An 18783-nucleotide genomic window follows, 5' to 3' on the forward strand; every position below is an offset into this window, starting at 1 on the left:
GATCAGTTCACCCAATTTGGAAATAATAAAAAAATACATCCTTCTGGAATTTTGCAGTACAATTTTTTTTTTGTGTTTTGCTGGCAGAGCATTATGAAACATCGAAATCTGACCCGGGTAGCAAATTTTTCCTTATTTCATAGTATGTAGTTTAACTTACTTACTTTTACTTTTAAGGCCGCAAAGAACCACTTTAATCAGAATAATTCAAGTATTTTTTGCCGATCTTTTGGCCTTTAAGTTCTTAACTTTTAATTTCTCCCAATATTTAGTAATTCTTAATGATCTTGCTTTACGATCCTCTTCGGAATAAACCCTTTTTGTATAATTAAAAGTTCTTACTTTAAAGTCGGTATTCGGATCTTTAATAACAAATTTTAATTTTTCTGATTTATTAAGTAAATCTTCGTAAGTCAAATTTAATTGTTGCATGTCTTCTTTAATTTCTTTGATCCATAATGGCGGAATTTTTAGCGACCAAAATCGATCGATAATTCTCTTAGTAATCCTATCTTGCGGTAATCTTAACAAGTGTGCGCAGAAAGAAATTCGTTTCTTTTTCATAGTATCGATTAAGGATTCCAAGTTTTCATACAGAAATTTATTAGGCGATAATTTGTACTGATTTTCGTGTTTCTATTTTTTTTTTATGCAGGTTCTAAGAATCCTGCGTTCAACTTTAAGCAAAGGTTCAGTCCTATTTTTCTAATTTAATCTAAATAAAGTCTCTCTCGCATAAGTAATTACCAGGTTAACCACAGTTTTGTAACGTCTAATTTTAGTGTTAATCGGGAGAGATTTTTTGTTGTAAGTATTTTTGGTTACTGGTAGCACTTTAAATAATTTATTAAGTCTATCGGTCCAATTTTGTTTTTCGTTACGACTACAAGCAATGATCTCTCCAAGATATTTAAATTTTTCTACAAGTTCTACTTCGTTTCCATTAATATTCACAGAATTAATAACTAAAGGATCTATAGTCATCGTTTTAGTCTTTACGTAAGAAATTTTAAGTCCAATTTTAATCGCAAGTTCTTCTATACTTGTTATTTGTATTCTAGCTTCTGCGATACTATTAGCTTATAAAGCTAAAAAATCCTCTTTTTTTGTCTTCAGTCATTTGACTGGTTTGATGCAGCTCTCCAAGATTCCCTATCTAGTGCTAGTCGTTTCATTTCAGTATACCCTCTACATCCTACATCCCTAACAATTTGATTTACATATTCCAAACGTGGCCTGCCTACACAATTTTTCCCTTCTACCTGTCCTTCCAATATTAAAGCGACTATTCCAGGATGCCTTAGTATGTGGCCTATAAGTCTGTCTCTTCTTTTAACTATATTTTTCCAAATGCTTCTTTCTTCCTCTATTTGCCGCAATACCTCTTCATTTGTCACTTTATCCACCCATCTGATTTTTAATCATTCTCCTATAGCACCGCAATTCAAAAGCTTCTAACCTTGTCTTCTCAGATACTCCGATTGTCCAAGTTTCACTTCCATATAAAGCGACACTCCAAACATACACTTTCAAAAATCTTTTCCTGACATTTAAATTAATTTTTGATGTAAACAAATTATATTTCTTACTGAAGGCTCGTTTAGCTTGTGCTATTCGGCATTTTATATCGCTCCTGCTTCGTCCATCTTTAGTAATTCTACTTCCCAAATAACAAAATTCTTCTACCTCCATAATCTTTTCTCCTCCTATTTTCACATTCAGTGGTCCATCTTTGTTATTTCTACTACATTTCATTACTTTTGTTTTGTTCTTGTTTATTTTCATGCAATAGTTCTTGCGTAGGACTTCATCTATGCCGTTCATTGTTTCTTCTAAATCCTTTCTACTCTCGGCTAGAATTACTATATCATCAGCAAATCGTAGCATCTTTATCTTTTTACCTTGTACTGTTACTCCGAATCTAAATTGTTCTTTAACATCATTAACTGCTAGTTCCATGTAAAGATTAAAAAGTACCGGAGACAGGGAACACCCTTGTCGGACTCCCTTTCTTATTACGGCTTCTTTCTTATGTTCTTCAATTGTTACTGTTGCTGTTTGGTTCCTGTACATGTTAGCAATTGTTCTTCTATCTCTGTATTTGAACCCTAATTTTTTTAAAATGCTGAACACTTTATTCCAGTCTACGTTATCGAATGCCTTTTCTAGGTCTATAAACGCCAAGTATGTTGGTATGTTTTTTTTAATCTTCCTTCTACTATTAATCTGAGGCCTAAAATTGCGCTTCCCTTGTCCCCATACTTTTCCTGAAAGCAAATTGGTCTTCTCCTAACACTTCCTTCACTCTCCTCTCAATTCTTCTGTATAGAATTCTAGTTAAGATTTTTGATGCATGACTAGTTAAACTAATTGTTCTGTATTCTTCACATTTATCTGCCCCTGCTTTCTTTGGTATCATTACTATAACACCTTTTTTGAAGTCTGACGGAAATTCCCCTTTTTCATAAATATTACACCCAGTTTGTATAATCTATCAATCGCTTCCTCACTTGCACTGCGGAGTAATTCTACAGGTATTCCGTCTATTCCAGGAGCCTTTCTGCCATTTAAATCTTTTAATGCTCTCTTAAATTCAGATCTCAGTATTGTTTCTCCCATTTCATCCTCCTCAACTTCCTCTTCTTCCTCTATAACACCATTTTCTAATTCATTTCCTCCGTATAACTCTTCAATATATTCCACCCATCTATCGACTTTACCTTTCGTATTATATATTGGTTTACCATCTTTGTTTAACACATTATTAGATATTTGTTTATTACATTATTAGAAAAAATCCTAGGCAATTTAAATTCAAGTTATCTCTTTTGTATCCTATGTGAATATTTTTCGGATGTAATATTATGTAGTAATCGATAAAGTAATAAAAAACAAGAGAATTAATCACAAGTGAATTATTATCGTAAACTGTCGACTTAAAAATATATAATTGAGATTTATATAGTCTTCATAAATGCAGGTAGTTTTTATATACAAATTTATATAATCAGATTTTTAAAAGAAATTTAAAAGTAATATAAATATTTACGCCATAATAATAAAAATAATAATAATAAAAATAACATATGATTACAAATAGAATAATATTAGCAATAAGATACATATAAGTAAAATATTATAATTTATAAAAGAGAAAGTTTTTGATTATTATTAAAACTAATGATTGTTTTTATAATTTTTTCACTTCTATACAGAGTGTGTCACGAAGTTCTTCCGGGACTTTCACAACCTATTCTACTCGGGGAAATAATGGAAAAATTTCATATAAACATACGTCCTAAAATGCTTCGTTTGCGAGTTAACGGCTAGTGAAAGATTTCGCTTGTATTTCAGCTACTCAGGTGAGAAATGAGGTTGAACTGAAATTTTTAGAACGTTAATTAAGGAGAAAAATTAGTGGTTTGTTACGTATTTTGACCTGAAAAATCGAATAAAATAAGTCCGAGAATCGTATAATTTTTGTGAAATCTGGGATAAAAACCAATAAATTGGCATAAAAAATGCTGTTTTTTTTTTGTTTATTTTAGATCTACAATAACTATGTTAATCGGGTAATAAAAAAATACATTTTTTTTTAAAAACTTGTAAAGAATTTAGTTCTGAACAAAATGGTGTAAGATAAGATTTTTTCCATTATTTTCACGAGTAGAATAGGCATGTAAGTCTTGGGAGAAGTTTGTGATACATCTGTATATGATTTTTATTTCCTTATAACAAATTGAGGTGTAATATCATAATCTACTTTTACTAAATATAAAAATTTGATGTAAACATCACATAACTTCCTTGTACGCCTATTAAATCACGTATACAATTTTTTTTTTTTTTTTAATGAAAAGTACATAAAATGTTATTTCACTAATAACTTCTGATTTTTTTTCATATTTTTTAGTTATTGAATTTATTGTATTTTTTTTACAATCGGAGGTTAATAATTTTTTTTTGTATTCAGTCATTTGACTGATTTGATGTAGCTCTCCAAGATTCCCTGTCTAGTGCTAGTCGTTTCATTTCGGTATACCCCCTACATCCTACATCCCTAACAATTTGTTTTACATATTCCAAACGTAGCATGCCTCACAATATTTTCCTTCAACCTGTTCCTCCAATATTAAAGCGACTATTCCACGATGTCTCAACATGTGGCCTATAAGTTTATCTCTTCTTTTAACTAAATTTTTCCAAAATTATCTTTCTTCATCGATTTGCCGCAACACTTCTTCATTTGTCACTTTATCCATCCATCTGATTTTTAACATTCTCCTATAGCACCGCATTTCAAAAGCTTCTAATCTTTTCTTCTCAGATACTCCGATCGTCCAAGTTTCACTTCCATATAAAGCGACACTCCAAACATATACTTTCAAAAATATTTTCCTGACATATAAATTCATTTTTGATGTAAACAAATTATATTTCTGACTGAAGGCTCGTTTCGCCTGTGTTATTCGGCATTTTATATCGCTCCTGCTTCGTCCGTCTTTAGTAATTCTACTTCCCAAATAATAAAATTCTTCTACTTCCATAATATTTTCTCTTCCTATTTTTAAAGTCAGTGGTCCATCTTCGTTATTTCTACTATATTTCATTACTTTCGTTTGTTCTTGTTTATTTTCACGGTAGTTCTTGCGTAGGACTTCATCTACGCCGTTAATCGTTCCTTCTAAATCTTTTTTACTCTCAGCTGGAATTACTATATCATCAGCAAATCGAACCATTTTTATCTTTTCACCTTGTACTGTTACTCCGAATCTAAATTGTTTTTTAACATCCAATAATTATTAATAAATCAATATATTTAAATTAAAAAATAGTTAAAAAAAAGATAAATGAAATCGGATTCGAATCGATGTGCTTTTCCCTTGTAAGATCCAAATATTTTATTAATTAAAATTTTATTTGGCCATAACTCTGGAAACAATGAAAATAAGTACCACATGATATATCGTTGAAAAGCTCTCAATGAGGTTTTATTACCGCAGTTATGAAAAAGTCCAAAATCCAAATATTTTTGATTTTGGGCTTTTTGGACAATTTTGGCGCAGTCGATTGCAATCAAAAGGGAACCTGCGCAACTAGATGTTACAACAATCCTAAATCCAAAATTTCAATATCCTACGGCTAGTCGTTTATGAGTTATGCGAGATACATACGTATATAAGTCACACCGAAACTAATCAAGATGGATATTTCCATTGAAATCTGAAAACCGAAATTTTTCGCGATCGTAATACTTCCTTTACTTCGTACAACGAAGTAAAAATAAGTACTAAAAGATGTGTAATAATAAAACTTAAAATCCTTGAACGCTGAAAACACAAAATTATTCAAGTTTATATTATAATTAAAAAGTTTATAATTGCAATTATTATTATTTTAAGAACAAATTTCGCTTGTACGGTCGGCAGACTGGTGTAGCCGCAAGGCTTAACGCACCAGTTACCTAGTCGACTGGGAGAACGAGTTCGAGGCCCGACCAGATCGAAAGTTACATTTTTACACTTTAAATATTATTCATTTACTTAATTCTACCCGCCCACCTGTGAGATCACAGCATAACACACGACTGCAACAGCATTTTTTTGAGGTGGGGGTGCGAATTGGCAAAAAGGTTTTTTCACATATAATTTTTTAATCGTTAAAAATGTACCCAAGAAAAATATGGCCTTAATTAAGTGAAATCTCTATATACTAAGGTGACCTTGCCCTACAGCCCTTGACCTTTTAAATTGAAAATTTAATGTCATCAGTGCCCCATATATATAAGTAATGTGACCAAGTTAGGCCAAAATGGGTCCTGTAGTTTTAGAGGTATAATGTGATTTAGAGGTCAAAATTGAATACACATACATACGAACATTAATCCGGGAAATTTTCATCCGTTTTTTTAAATTTTTTTGGGTTCGTTAGTTGTCAAAATGATCCGGTGAAAACCGAATATGCCTAAATTAGCTTGATTACAATACTTTTACTTCTACATTTATGGCTCTGCTATAGCGCTAAACGAGATTGTGTAAAAAAAAACTTTAATCTCAGGGTTAAACATTTTTTTTTTATTTTAAGGATGATAGCAAAACATTACTCATTTTTGAATTTTGTACAGCAAAATATTATAGTACTTCTACTTCAATTTGATAATTAAAAAAAGAAAATACAGGAAAATATGGTCACGGATTAACTCTTGTATGAATGGACATATACAATTTATGTAGCAAATGGAATTTTTTTCGTATTGTAACGTCACATTAGATATGAATCGAAAATGGTATATGAAATTATAAAATGACAGTTTTGCTATTAATACACACACACACACACACACACACACACACACACACACACACACACACACACACACACACACACACACACACACACACAGAGAGAGAGAGAGAGAGAGAGAGAGAGAGAGAGAGAGAGAGAGAGAGAGAGAGAGAGAGAGAGAGAGAGAGAGAGAGAGAGAGACACACACATATACACATACACACACACACACACACCTGTAGCAGAGGAGAAACTGCTAACAGGCGCGTCTCCACGTGTGAATTGGAGAAGCCCTCCCTGCCCCTTAGGCGGCATAGGGTTGGGGTGAAATAAAATAGCTCCCGTGTACAAAACTCCCCAACAATGGGTTGGTCATAACATCTGACCTGCCAAGAAGAAGATTGTTCGCTGTTATAACACACTGGGAGTGTTCGTGACTGTGTCGATGTCTGTTGTCGATGCAAGTTTATGACTGATGTGAGCTTGCTCTGCCGACGTGTAAGTTATAGCAGTAGATCTGGAGCCAGCCACTTCGGGCCTTGATCAGGAAGTACGCAGTGAGTGCTAGAGATCGGAATCTACACCGCACCGAGTGAGTCCAGTCCGTCCGTGAATTCCGGGACTGGCTAAGTGTCGACTGGGCCTCAGGGAACTGGGGTAGGAGTATTATCTCCGAGGGTACACCCGTTCCTAGTTATGACAACCCGCTCCTCTCCGTACGATGCGCTGGTAAAACTAAAACTAAAGTATGCAGAATTTCGAAAACAGACAAAAATTAGATGATGCTGGTTTGCACAGCAAAGTAGACCCCATGGCTTTGCTGTCAGGAAATGTTACAGGGAGTACAACAACCGTGTCAATGGAAGTGGAAGGAGAGTCGGGTGACGCTCATTCAGTGGGTGAAAAACCCATCGCACCCGCCGTTATTCCAAGAGGGAGAATCAATTCACTACCTAAGTGTCACTGGCCAACAGTCGCCGATGGAGCGGCTCGGTGGCAAAATCGAGAAGCTTGTTGATTTCATTGAAGACAAGAAGAACGTGCATCATGAAATCAGAAAACTGGTTAAGTCCATTGCTACGGCATATAAGTTAGCCAGCAAAGCACCGCAGATGATGGTTTCAACTACCCAAACATCTCCGCGTGCCACGCCAGAGTAAAAATGCCAAAGCAGTGACGTGACCCAGTTGACAAAGATAACCGGAGCCGAAGCTAATGGAGGATTAGTTTCGGAAGACAACGGAAAGAGTCTTACTACGTCTGGGAAGAGAAAAGAAAGAACTTCTCCAGACACCGATAATAAAGTCAAGAAAAGGAAGGACTTAAAACCCAGCCCGCTGCAGAAAACGACAGCCCAGAACACCGAAAAGAAACGAGAAAATGCTTGGCAGGCAGTCTTGTCTAAAAAGGAAAAGAGGAAGCAAGCCAAAGAGCGGTTACCAAAAGAACCGGCGCACAAATCTCGGCCGGAGCCTAAGCGGAAAAAACCGCGAAAATTCACCAGGCCGGACGCCTTGATTATCCGACCTGTTGAGAAGGCGAAATATGCTGAGATACTGCGTCGGATTAAAAATGACGTTCCACAAGAGCAGGCCCGGGACGTAGTTGACAAGGTCCAAAAGACGAATGATGGAAACATGCTCATTACGCTCTCCAGGAAGAGCACAGACAAAGGACAAGCTCTAATGAAGACAATAAAGAGCATCCTGAAAGAAGAAGCCGACGTCATCTGTAAAGGTCCAGAGGAACAGCTCGAAATCCGGGACATTGACGACGAAACAACCAAGAACGATGTCCAGAAGGCCTTACAAGAGGCAGCTGGCGATGACTACGAAATACCTGGAGAGGTCATTAAAATTCGTCCGGCCTACAGAGGGACACAGACCGCTTTGGTACGATTACCAGCAGCAAAAGCGCAGAAGATACTCGGAGAGAGAGGCAAGATACGAATTGGCTGGGTGAATTGCCGTATCAGAACAGTGAAGACTCCACTACGATGCTATAAGTGCTGGCACTTTGGACACACTACTGTTCAATGTAAAAGCGAGGTCAACCGATCTGGGCTTTGCATCAAATGTGGGCAAACAGGTCATTGAGCTGCTCAATGCCCAAATAAGGTGAAATGTGTTTTATGTGCGGAAAAACCTGGTTCTCAGGATACTGCTCACCGGTCTGGCGCTGGTCGGTGCCCGGTCTTCCAGGAAGCACTCCAGAAGCTGACAAATAAACGAACATGAAGATACTGCAGCTCAACATTAATCACTGTGAAGCTGCGCATGATTTGCTCATGCAGACAGTACGAGAATTGAAGGTTGATCTTGTGCTTCTATCGGAGCCATATAAACATCTCACCGGGCAACCATGGGAGACAGACATCACCGCTAAAGCTGTCATTTGGTCCTGTGGTAAACTCTCCTTCCAGAATGTAGACAACAATGGCAGCGCCGGCTTCGTAGCAGCATCAATAGATGGCATCCGCTTCTACAGCTGCTACGCACCACCTAGCCTCTCCATTGCTGAATTTACTGACTTCTTGGATCGCCTGACCGAAGACGCGAAGCAACATCATCCAGTGGCGATAGCCGGGGACTTCAACGCCTGGGCAGTCGACTGGGGTAGTAGGCGGACTAATGCACGAGGAAGAGAACTACTAGAAGCTTTTTCTCCACTTGATGTAGTCTTGCTCAACAGTGGTGACAGGCCGACTTACACCAAAGGTGACGCAAGCTCGATTGTAGACCTCACTTTTGTCAGTGCCAGCCTTGCTAAAGGTAACTCCAACTGGAAGGTACTAGACATCTACACTGCCAGTGACCATCATGCTATACTCTGGGAAACGTCTAACGACCAGAAACTCAGAGGGCCTAACAAGCCATCTAACATCGTTGGTTGGAAGGTGAAATCCCTAGACCCAGAAGTATTGATAACAGCCCTCGATAGTGATCCGATAGAGACTGGATGTGCAGAAGAACATACTAAGGCCCTGATGATGCGAGTAACACAAACTTGTGATGCCAGTATGCCTCGCAAACGTGTTATCAATTCAAGACCTGCGGTACACTGGTGGAACGATCACATCAGCAACCTTCGTAAAGAGTGTCATAGAAAAAGAAGATTATCTCAGCGTGGCTATCAACGACCCAACTCTGCAGTGCTGATTGCAGAGTATAAAAAAGCTCGTCGTGAACTCAATAAGGCCATAAAAGAGAGCAAAGAAAGATGCTGGAAAGAGCTCATATACGAGGTGGACAAAGACGTGTGGGGCAGGCTTTATAAAGTGGTCATGACCCACCTGAAGAAACAACAAATGCCGTCACCTACGTGTCCTCAGCTCCTTCAGAAAATCGTCACTGCGCTGTTTCCACAGCAACACAGTCTCGATTATCAGTTAACGCCAGGCGAACTAGACGACATTCCACCTGTCACTGAAGAAGAGTTGCTGGAGGCCTGTAATCGTGTAGGAAATAATAAAGCGCCGGGATTGGACGGAATCCCGAATATAGCCTTGAAAACCATCATAAAGGCAGCACTAGCATTATTTCTAGACGCGTACAACGCATGCCTCAAGGAGGGGACTTTTCCTCGTAAGTGGAAACAGCAACGGTTAGTACTGTTACCTAAAGGGAAGAAACCGCCAGAAGAACCGTCATCTTACAGACCACTCTGCATGCTAGATACGGCGGGTAAGATATTTGAGCGTATCATCCATCAGCGAATAGATGCAGTGGTTGACCCACTCCTGGCAGACAACCAGTATGGATTCCGGAAAGGACGATCAACCCTGGACGCGATCAACCTGGTTGTCAATACGGCCAAGGAGGCGATCGCAGGAACTAGATGGAAGGGTGGAACGAAGAAGTACTGCCTGGTTGCTGCCTTAGACATCAGAAATGCTTTCAATTCCGCTAATTGGGAATGCATCATGCAAGCTCTCGACGAGAAAAACGTGCCAGTATATCTTCGCAGACTAGTGATTAGCTATTTTACAGATAGAGTCCTGAAGTACGATACAAAGAATGGTCCGAAAGAGTATGATATAACCGGTGGTGTGCCACAGGGCTCTGTTCTCGGTCCACTTCTGTGGAATATCATGTATGACGGGCTCCTGAGATTGAAGCTTCCAAGATGTGTCAAACTGGTAGCGTATGCGGATGATGTTGCCGCAGTGATCGTCGCCAAACACCTCGACGAGATTCAACATCTGTTTGACATTACTTTTGAGAAGATCAACCAGTGGATGGATACAGTTAACCTTCAACTGGCCAAGCAGAAGACCGAAGCAGTGCTTATTACCAGCCGAAAAGAAGTTGAAACAATTAAGCTAAAAGTCGGTGACCAAGAAATTACATCACAACCTCATATACGATATCTGGGAGTGATGCTTGATGCCCGACTCAACTTCAAGCAGCAAGTAGAACACGTCTGTACGAAAGCGTCAGTAGTGAGAGCTAGTCTCGCACGATTGATGCCGAACGTCGGAGGCCCAAAGCAGAGCAGAAGGCTACTATTGTCATCAGTAGTAACATCGGTGCTCACTTACGGAATATCTATTTGGGCTGACGCACTAGAGACGCAAGATTCGTGGAGAAAGGCGGGACCGATATATTGTATGAGTGCATTACGAGTCGCAAGCGCTTTCCGCACAGTGTCTGAGGAAGCAGTTTGTGTCATTTCCGGAACTCTGCCTCTTAGAGTTCTAGCTGAAGAACGACGCAACCTTTACCATCGAAAGACGTCAACCTTACTGAGTGCTGAAGAACTCAAGACAGAAGAGCGACAGAAAAGCATCGCACGTTGGCAGCTACAGTGGGATGTTGCCGTGAAAGGCAGGTGGACACACCGTCTCATGCCACGGATTGACTTTTGGCTGAATCGTAATCACGGTGAGGTCAACTACTATCTAACGCAGATGCTATCAGGACATGGCTGCTTTCGAGAATACTTACACCGCTTCAAGCCCGATAATTCTCCAGAGTGCCCGTCCTGCCCAGGAGTCAATGAAGATGCAGAGCATGTTTTCTTTGTGTGCCCACGATTTTATCCACAGCGTGATCAACTCGAAAACATCTTACATCAAAGTATCCAACCTGAGACACTAATAGAAGCAATGTTGTCGTCAAAAGCCGCATGGAACGCAATAAGCACGTTTGCAACAGACGTCCTTACAGACCTGCGTTCCATCGAAAGAAAAAGAGCAAAGGACCACAACATCTAGAAGAAAGAAGTAATAACATCTTAGCTACCTGAAGGAAGAGCAGTAGCTAAATCCTCCCCCCCACGAAGTAATGCCTAACGGCGGATACCGTGGGGGATCAGAGTTCAGAGGATAGCGGAGGTTTTAGTCGGTATTAGCATTAACAAGTCACCTTTAAGTTAATGTTCGAGTCCGACATACCAGGCAAAACATCTAAGCCAGAGATTCGTAAAGGAATTTCCTTCGCTATATAAAAAAAAAAAAAAAAAACACACACACACATACACACACACACACACACACACACACACACAAAATGAATGATGTATTTCTTTAGATAATTACATTACAGTATTTACATTAGAAAGAAAAAATTGCGTACATATTCATTAATCATATTCATAATAAAAAAGAATTCGTTTTGTATTTATTTAAATACATATCTTCATTATGATGAATGTTCGAAAAACATAAAAAAAAATTTAATTAAAAATATCAACTGCACTGTCGCATTATATAGAGATTTAAACAATTTCGCTTCAGAATAAAGGTAAATAACCTTAACTGGAAAATGTTCATAACACCAACCTTCTTTTTCCTGTTACCTTTCAAATAATGCTTTATTCTCATTCATCAATGAGGATGATGTATATGAGTGTAAATGAAGTGTAGTCTTGTACAGTCTCAGTACGACCATTCCTGAGATGTGTGGTTAATTGAAACCCAACCACCAAAGAACACCGGTATCCACGATCTAGTATTCAAATCCGTGTAAAAATAACTGACTTTACTAGGATTTGAACGCTAGAACTGTCGACTTCCAAATCAGCTGATTTGGGAAGATGCGTTCACCACTAGACCAACCCGGTGGGTTCCAAAATACCTCTACCTGGATAACCGAAATTAAACAAGATATGCAAGAACTAGAAATCACAATAGAAGATCTACGAAACAAAACTGACAATATAAAAATAGTAAAAGTAGCAAACTCCAGATTTAAAATTAAAGAAAAGAAAACAACAACGAGGATTTGTTCAGAAGAACTTAAAAAAGTATGATCTGATAGAATGAAGTATTGGGAAGCAATGAGGAAAAAAAATTTTATTATAATTATAAGCTATTAAAAATCCAAATATTTGGATTCTGCGTTAACGAATAACTCAACGTAGTGTAACAATATATTTTCTTAGCATAAGGGAACTTCAAGGTGCTTTTTTTTAAATATTAGAATACATTTACCATAACAATACCTGCATTTTCACCAGTTCGTCTGTCTGAGACGTGTAAATAGAAAACGTGTCATAACAATCATTTCAGTTGTTAAATATGTATGATTATTAATATAAAAAATAAATAAATAATTAATATTAACAAAATTACTTACATATTAAACAGTTAACAACTTGAATGAATATTTATTTTCCTCACCTGAAACATAAATATAACGGATTACAATATGTAACATTGAAACATATAATTAATATTTGAATAAAATCATGAATGTTGCTCACTACAACATTCATTTCACAACACAGCTGCACATCAGACGAACATGGGTGAGAGAACATTGACATCATTCGAACTTGCTAAAGCAAGAGTGGTTACCAGTATTAGAAACTTGGTGCGTAGTATCTCAAGTGTGAAGGGTGCAGATGTACCCTTTTTAGAATCGCTTAGTGAGGCATTAAGAAATGTGAAATGTGCAGTAGAACGAGGTGTTATACGGGATGAAGGTTTGACCAATACACTGCGATGTAAAATATGTCTGATTGCACGTGTAGGAGCAACGATACTACCGTGTGGTCACACATTCTGCATAGATTGTGTACGGTATTTAATACAACACAACCTTCCATGTGGGATGTGTAGACAAGCGGTGACTGGCTATATAAAAATCTATTTCAACTAGTCACCTCACCGTCTTTCCCAAACTGTCCTTTTCAGGACAACAACACATTACACAAACAACACAAAATTACACGCGTAGACAAAACAAAAAACACTTTAAACCCCCATACAATAAATTGTAACTAATTATTGTTTTTTTTTAATTTAAAAAAAACGATATTTATTTACATTTATTGAATGTAGTGGTTCCAACGCCCGTGACACGATATGATATTGGATTTATCCACTATCAATTGTGTTACAAACGGTGAGGAGAGTGTTTTATAGTAAACCTATCTTTTTCCCCTTAAAAATTTTTTCCGACGTTGACATAGCCGCATCGGTGTGGACGATTAGATTTTTTCCGAATCGTCGCGTAAGAACGTTGCGTCATCTTATGAAACTTACAATTGCTGCGTTTCCTCACGCAACAAGTATTACCGCAGACATACACCGTTTCAATACGGTTAGAGTGGTTTTCAATTACGACGCCACTTACGCTGAACTTCACGACGGTTTACAAGAATATTTAGACAGTTTAAAAATAGATACTGTAGACGGTTTGTGTAGACATTATATTCACTATAGTGACGACCCGATATAGCAGCGATGAAAACGTTTAGCGATTCGGTAAACGAATTGAGGTTTATTGCATCGTATATTTGCAAATATTGTTTTATGATGCTTACCACCCACTACGATGTTAATGATGAAATACATGCTTTCGATTGTAAGAAATTCGACTACTGCGGTCGTGGTCTACCAGAATACTTATGTTCGTGCGAATTGATTATTGAAAACGTGAAAAGAATGCACGCTATGGTACGTGCAAATAAATACGAAGTGTTATGGGAAAGTCCGTTCGCCTGTACAGTTATCGATCGTAACGAACTCTATCGGTTGTTTTGCAAAATTGTCGTGGAAATAGGGGGTAAGAAGGTAAATCACACTTGCAATTGCCATTCGAGTGTGAGCACTGCGAATGTTAAGATGGACACCGTAGCATTTATTAACGTTTTCAACGATAAATATTGTTTTCTAAAGAAGATACCGTTCAGGAGGTTGACCGATCTTGATATCGGTGTGAGCTACATACTGTTGGAAATGAGAAAAATATTTACTCAATACGGCGAACTCCGTATTTGCGTAATATTGTTCGACAGCGAATCGGATGAACCGGACAGCTTTCAAACCTTATTACCAAAGACGTATACAAACAGATTTAGCGACGATGAATTGAACGTTGTAAAAATCATTCGATGAAATTAACTTATTATGGAAAGAAAAAACTCGCCAACGGTGACGTTGACGAGTTCAACGAGGATATAAAAATCAGTTTGTAAAATTTTGCCCGAGTGTTTGTAGGCCTATTGGGGAGAGATATCACTCGCATAAAAAAAATCTCAACGCGCTGCAGTTGCTACCTCTTGGGTGGTGTGGAAACGCAACTCGAACAAATGTATTTTTTTTTTGTGGTGGTGGTAAATGTTTGTTTATTTGTGATTACTGTTTTATAAGGAAAATATAATTTTTAATTGGCACGTGGGATTATTTATCGTGACGATAACAATAAAAAAAATATTTATAGCGTTGATAAGAAATAATTGGCTCGACCGGATGTGATTAATAGATAAGAACTTAAAATAAAAATAATTTATGGCTTTGATAAGAAAAAATAATTGGCTCAACCAGATGTTGTTAAGCAATTAAAATAAATATTAATTGTCGATTCTTGGAATACCGATTCCGGATGTTGATAAGCAGATGCGTGGGTATAAATAGCCATTTGTAATCGCCCTAGTCTCATTCTAAAGCTAACTCTTGGACAAACAACATCATCATGACTGACGGTAACAGAAAAGATTTTATTCATCAATTGAATAAGCGACTTGTTGCTACCAACTTCGAAACAAAAAGCGTTGGTGATCTCACTATCGGTAAACCTTATGAAATTGTATGGTTAAGGAAAATCGCTACACGTTATGGGAAGAGCATAGTATGTCGTTTACGAGATGGTAAAGAAGAACAACCATTTAACGTTTATTTACCAAGACGTTTTACCGAAATGCTTAATGAGGATGAATTAGAAAAAATGGTATCTATGAAATTAAAACTCGTATATAAAGGACTAATTGGTAAAGCTTTCGATGTAGCATTCGAATAATGATTAAAATGTAGCTATTTAAACTGTCCTTTTCAGGACAACACATTAAACAAACAATACAAAATTACACATACATACACAAAACAAAAAACACTTTAAACCCCCATTCAATAAAAACTGTAATTAACTATTGTTTTTTAAAAAAATATTTTCTTTTAAAGTAAACAAGATAGAAAACGATATTTAGTTACGTTTATTGAATGCAGTGGTTCCAAGGCCCGCGACACGATCTGGTAATAGATTTATCTACTATCGGATTTTGTTGCAAATGGTGAGGAGAGTGTTTAACAATAAATTGAAAATGTATCATAGAAAAATTGTAGCTTCAAATCATACAAAATGCACTTGTCAGGATATCACCATACCTATCAGATGAATTTTTTTCGAATTGTGGAGGGGAGGTTGTGACATTCTGATTCGTTGATAGCAGGGTGTGGTAGTTGTGGTGGTGGGGAGGAGCTTATAAATACAGTGTAACTGAGTGAAGCAGTTTATTCGTTGAGAAACGTTCGAGTTGTAAACATGATTCAGTTTAGTGAAGAAGATGTACGCGTGCGCGTCGGTGACTAACAACTGACGACTATGTGTTTTAAATTAAAACACAGTTACGTATATATTGTCGATTTATCTGAACATGATTTTGATAAAAACGGTGATAACTTGACCATAAGAGTGGTTTTCAATGATGATGATTTTGGATATGGACGAAAATATTATTGCGAATTTGAATGCGGTGAACAAGCTATCGCACTTATTCACAGCAAAGAAGTACTGTTTTCTGAATTCTACGGTGACGACGGTAACGTAAAGGCGTTCAAATTAAATCGTTCGTCGAATATGAAGTTGAATGCGTCCGTGTTAAAAAATCTCAATACGTCGCATCGAAAAAATAACGTACTCGCTGTAAACGTGTTTGCTGCAAACGAAAGAAGAAGAGTAACAGCTAATGTAGCGACGGACGGAGGACTTTTCTTCAGAGGTCGTGATGAGGTAGATTGTTCTGCCGATGGTTGTGACGATGATACCCAACCGCTGTTGGTGGCGTACGATACAAATGAAAATTCAGAATTCGATTACGTTAAAACCAATCGATATATGAAAGGACGTCACATCGCTTCTCTTTATTTTATTTTATACAAGAATACGAAACGCAAAGAAGAGGATAAAGAAACCCGTCAACGAATATTTTAATTTCTACGATGTTTAAATAAGTCCTTTTAAGGACTACAACACATTACACAATCAACACAAAATTACACACATAGACAAAACAAAAAACACTTTAAACCCTCATACAATAAATCGTAACTAACTATTGTTTTAAAACGATATTTATTTACGTTTACTGTATGCATTGGTTCCAAGGCCCGTGACATGATATGATATTGGATTTATCCACTATCAATTGTGTTACAAATGGTGAGGAGAGTGTTTCACAAATTTTTTAAGTATTTTCTTAAGATATATATAGTCGAAAAAAAAAATCTCAACGCACCGCGGTTGCTACCTATGGGGTGGTGTGGAAATGCAACAACACTCTAAACCCCCATACAGTAATGTTAAACTATTTTTTAGAAATAAAATTTAGTCGATCGGCATTACTGGATGAAGGTTCCAAGGCCTGCGGTGTAATCCGACGTCAGATTCACCATCTGTTGTCGAATTACACTTGCGAATGGTGAGGAGAGTGTTCCAACACATAAATTCATTTCATAACTTTTTTTTTCCTTTTACAGATCCAGACACAACCGGATTTAACCGGTTACAATAACTCAAGTCACTTTTGTATTAGTGACCCGATAATTATAAAAAAAAACATTTTCCTTATCGCATCCGCTCTTATTAGAGACGACGTTCGAGTTCGCACGTACGCACTAACGGCTAGTGCGCATGCGCCGATTCGAATTCCAACGCTGCGATTGGTCAATCGGACAACTTCAGACCACGTCGGCCCACAATTCTTCAGTCGAGCGCCGCATCTCGCACGGTAAACACCTCTGCGTCACTCCGCTGACGCACGCACGCAAACACACGCGCAGCAGACTCCGCCGCCACCGCCTCCCGGTGCACGATCCACGACGAGAACCTCTCTCCGTCGCGGTAACGCCTCCCGACGCCATCGCCTGGACGACCAGAATCGTCCTCGAGGTACGTCTATTTTTTTTTATTCACTTGTGTGTATGTATATGTATGTGTGCGCGCGTGTGTGTGTGCGTGTGTGTTTGTGTGTGTGTCGCAGTAGACATCGCCGCCACCGCCTCCCGGTGCACGATCTACGACGAGAACCTCTCTCCGTCGCGGTAACGCCTCCCGACGCCATCGCCTGGACGACCAGGATCATCCTCGAGATACGTCTAATTTTTTTTTTATTTACTTGTGTGTATATATGTATGTGTGTGCGCGCGCGTGTGTGTGTGTGTGTGTGTGTGTGTGTACAGAATGATGTGACGTTAAAATTCACAGCTTACGTAGAACATTTTTCACTCATTACATCAGGGAGTCACCGCAGCCGATTGGTTTAAGGCGTCAGTCGGTCGCGTCCCGTCATCACCGGGTTCGAATCCTCTAGCCGACAGAATTTTTTTTCACTTTAAATATTATTCATTTAATTCAAACCGACCGCCACACAACAGTGATACCAACCTTTGAAATATTACTTCAATATATAACAATGCAAACACAAATTAAATCAAGTTGGCAACACTGACTGGCTGTCGACACAAAATAAATCAAGTTGGCAACACTGACGGGCTACGGTCGCCAATTACGTCACAATCCAAGATGGCCGACCACCGCCATCTTGAATTAATGACTCAGTAGTGACGTTTCCAAGATGACGTCACAAATGGCGACCGTACCCCCATTTCCGTACTACTCTGTGGTATTTACAAAACATAATCAGGTTAATACCTCAATATTAAATAAGACTATTACTTTCTCGTCGTGGAACAAAGAAAAATTATTTTATTTAACATTTGCTTATAAATTTCGATGTAAAATATAAAATTAATTATTAATATTTGTGAAAAGTAATGTTACACTGCGCAGAATGATTCATATTTATTTATATAATTCGTACAGAAAAAGGAATGATCGTAGAATATTCATTGTAAAGTAAATTTTTAAAAATAAATCAAACGTATAGAATCCTAGGAAATTATTTTCTATCCAATTTATGCAATGAAATATATGTTACGAACTGTGGAGCTTATTTCAGACACCCGATCTTTAGATAACATTTAAATATTATTAC

The sequence above is a fragment of the Lycorma delicatula genome, chromosome 12 (genome assembly GCF_047948215.1).
Source record: "Lycorma delicatula isolate Av1 chromosome 12, ASM4794821v1, whole genome shotgun sequence".
In the NCBI taxonomy this organism is placed as follows: domain Eukaryota; kingdom Metazoa; phylum Arthropoda; class Insecta; order Hemiptera; family Fulgoridae; genus Lycorma; species Lycorma delicatula.